We start from the raw sequence: 3992 nt of genomic DNA on the forward strand, positions 1-3992 counted from the left end.
ACAGTAGCTGCGCATTTCTCACCCTAGGCTTATATTCGGGTCAATAAGTTTTTCCCATTTTTTCGTGGTAAATTAGGGCCTCGATTTATACTCGGAACGACTTATACTCGAGTATATACGGTTTATTGCTTATTAATAAACTGATGTGATGCCAGTGTCTGATCACACGTCTTCCATCCATTCCTCCCACACTACCTTAATTTAGGCTTACCTGTAGGTCAAAGTGGTCTGTAAGGGTTTACAACCACTTTAAAGGGGTTGTAAAGGTTCCTTTTTTTTTTTTTTTTTTAAATAACAAACATGTCATACTTTTCTCCACTGTGCAGCTCGTTTTGCGCAGAGTGGCCCCGAACCTCGTCTTCTGGGGTCCCTCGGCATCTGTCTCGTCTCCTCCCCGCGTCAGCTAACCCCCGTTCTGGGAAGCGCTCTCCCAAGGTGGTTAGCTTGCGGGCGCGCTCCCGTGATACTGTGATACAGTCGGCGGATTAGGCCCCCGCCCCCTGGCGCGCCGCATCATTGATTTGATTGACAGCAGCGGGAGCCAATGGCTACGCTGCTATCAATCATCCAATGAATGAGCCGAGAAGAGCCGAGAAGCCCGGTCGAGAAGCCAGCACGTTCACGATGCGGGACTTTCGAGGGCTCAGGTAAGTAAATGGGGGGGCTGGGGGGCCGCTAATCGTCCGATGTTTTTTCACCTGAATGCATAGAATGCATTCAGGTGAAAAAACATGTACCTTTACAACCCCTTTAAGGCTTACCTGTAGGTGCTTGAAATATCTCCTAAACCTCCATGGTTTAGGAGATATTTACAAAAAAGCCGAGTGCCAAAGACTACGGCGCATGCGCACTTTAGAAAGGGCACATCGTCACGCGACTCCGGCCAGTCACAGAGCCAGAGTACTATGCGATGCATACTAGCCCATTATGCTTTACCTTTGCAGGGAAATAAAGAGGAAGTAAAACCACTTCCTCTTTAATATAGGCTTACCTGTAGGTAAAAGTGGTTGTACAGGGTGTACAACCACTTTAAGCCTGTCATAAATGGATCGAATCGATCCATCTATGGCCAGGGGGATTGTACCCATCCATCGATCAATTTGGGTAGAACCAGCATGTTGGATTTTTTAGCATGCGATCACTGCCAGCGGTTCTGTCGGCGGGGACGACTTCCTGCTGGGAAAACACAATATGAATCCCCCCCCCCATCACCATCAACACACAGTCAGTGTTCAGCGATTCGGAATTGAGCGATTTTCTTTTAGTTGCAGGAAAGAAAAATCACACAATCTTTGGCCTGCTTTAGCGAAATCAATGAGGATTCACAGATAAAAACATCGCTGCCTCGTAACAGGTGGGATGGTGCGTTATAATGAGCAGCCAATGGCCAGCTTTGCAGCACCACCTAGTGGGCATTTGAGATAATGGCGGATCATGCACGTCTAAAAGGATACCCGGGATGCCTTCCTCCAAAGAAAACGGTCCAAGGAAAGCCATGAACACAATTTCTTATCACACACGCAGGTCGTGTAAAATATAATATCATCGTATGAGGCGAGGATGTTCCTCATACGCCGAGCCTGGTTTAAGAATCAGAAGAACAAGTGGCTCATTTCATGCTACATGCACTGCATAATGAAAGATCACATCCCCAGCATCCTTCATGCCTTTAGTAACCTGACAGTTCTTTGTCAACATTGTAACAATGTATTACTCTGTTCTCCAGGAAGGGAAAATTCACTCTAAGTGATAAATGGTTTCTTTTTGATACTTTGTATATAATATGGAAAGTGGGGGGGGGGGGGTCACATTGTACGATTAAAGGGATTTATCGAAGACGGATAGCGAAGCGTGTAATGTGCTCCGCTAGTGAAGTGAAACGCTGTACTAAATATTAGAATTTAAAATAATGGGAATGGAAAGGGAGTGTGATGGGGAGGCAGAAGGAGGAGGGGAGGGAGGAGGAGGGGGGTTTCCCTCATTCACTGACTGATGTCAGCCAACTCTCCCTCCCGCATATGAAAAAGGCACTCTCTGACAGCACAAAAAAAATAAAAAAATAAAAATCAAGGCTGTAACATAAACCAATTGCGAGCTTTACACCGATACATCGCTACATTTCAACCGTTGTGCAAAAACCCACCGGGGAGGAAGGTGGGATCGCATTTTTTTTTTTTTTTTTTAAGACAACGTCAAATCTGGGTCTACTTCTGCCTTTAAAAGCGTTGATACGCCATCGCTTCATTGCAACATCACCTGCCAGGACTGTCATGTAGCAGGATACAGGAAAACGAGAGGGACTAAAGCGTTACGAAATTGGGAGCAGCCGGGGGGGGGAGAGCCCATGGGTCGTCACCTCTGCAAATCGATGGGATTCTCTACGGAGCCGGGGATGCGAAACGCTGCCGGGAAGATCGCTGGGCATTTGTAGATTTGGATGCCGTTCATATGGTAGACAGAGTAGAGTGACAGACCCGGGATTAAAGGGGCGCCACCGAGGACAGCGTTCGCAAGGCAAAAAAAAAAAAAAAAAAAGTCATCATTCAAAAGGATCAACACAACAAGGTATATTAATGCTGATGATACATGTTGCATTAAAACAGTGTGATTGTAATATATATATATATATATATATATATATATATATATATACACGTCTTCTTTTTCTCTATCATTTTTTTTTCTCTAATATATACATATATTTTTGTTATTATTATTTATATATTTATTTAGTCAATTATTATATATATATTACATATACATCTCTCTCTTCTTTTTAATATTACATATATATATATATATATATATATATATATATATATATATATATATATATATATATATATTAATAATAATAACAAAAATATATATATATATTAGAGAAAAAAATTATATATATATATTTATTTATTCAATTATTACATATATATATATATCTATATATCTATATATATAGATATATAGATATATCTATATATCTATATCTAGATATATAGATATATCTATATATCTATATATATGTCTTCTTTTTCTTTATCATCTCTTTTTCTTTAATATATATATATATATTCAAATATATATATATATATATATATATATATATATATATATATATATATATATATATATATATATATATATATATTCAATATGCATCTCTCTCTTCTTTTTCTATATCTCCTTTTTTTAATATTACATATATATATATATATATATATATATATATATATATATATATATATATATATACTTTATCTCCTTTTTTTGCTAATATATATTATTTATATTTATATTATATATCTATAAATCTCTCTCTCTTCTTTTCTTTTTTCATTTTATATATATATATATATATATATATATATATATATATATATATCTATCAGAGAAAAAAAGAAGAAAGATTTAAATATATATAATAATACACATATATATATATATATATATATATATATATATATATATATATATATATATATATATATATATATCTTTTTTTTTAATTTAAAAAATATATATTTATCATTATTATAATATAGACATAAATCATCTCTCTTTCTCTTCCTCTCCCCTTTCTCTCTTTCTTTCTCTCTATTTTTCTCTCTCCCCTCACACTTGTTACAATTGACACCAGATGGCAATTATTATCTTGGAGAGTTCCTAGGGTGCAGGCTGTATGTGATGCCACTTTTTTTAAATTTTTTTCCTTCTCCTTTATTTATTGCAGTGTCTTTGTCTGTGTTTATGTCTGGCCTTCGTTGTGTGGGTGTCACAGCTTTATCATGCTGTATCCTCAATATGATTATGTATGCATACAGTTGGCCTTTCTTTAAAATGAAGGCTTAGAACCCACCCAGACAACAAGACTAGGACCCTGAGCGCGGACAGCGGCCTTTCAGGCTCGGTGGTCTGAGGACAACATTCGCGCATCGCTTGCTGGGGCAAACTGCTGTTGCATGCAACAGTGTTTAAAGCAACAAGAATCCTATTAA

At 37.3% G+C, this 3992-nt stretch overlaps 1 protein-coding gene across 1 annotated transcript in view; it reads left to right on the forward strand.

Moving 5' to 3' along the window:
* The first annotated feature begins 1822 nt into the window (after positions 1–1822).
* Positions 1823–3992, forward strand: part of LOC141108735 (gamma-aminobutyric acid receptor subunit alpha-3-like) — a 90544-nt gene continuing 88374 nt past the window's right edge. Inside the window, exon 1 of the mRNA XM_073600636.1 lies at positions 1823–2565. The gene's annotated coding sequence lies outside the window, so the exon portion shown is untranslated. The remainder of the gene's footprint in view (positions 2566–3992) is intronic.

This window comes from Aquarana catesbeiana, linkage group LG09, assembly GCF_042186555.1.
Source record: "Aquarana catesbeiana isolate 2022-GZ linkage group LG09, ASM4218655v1, whole genome shotgun sequence".
In the NCBI taxonomy this organism is placed as follows: Eukaryota; Metazoa; Chordata; class Amphibia; order Anura; family Ranidae; genus Aquarana; species Aquarana catesbeiana.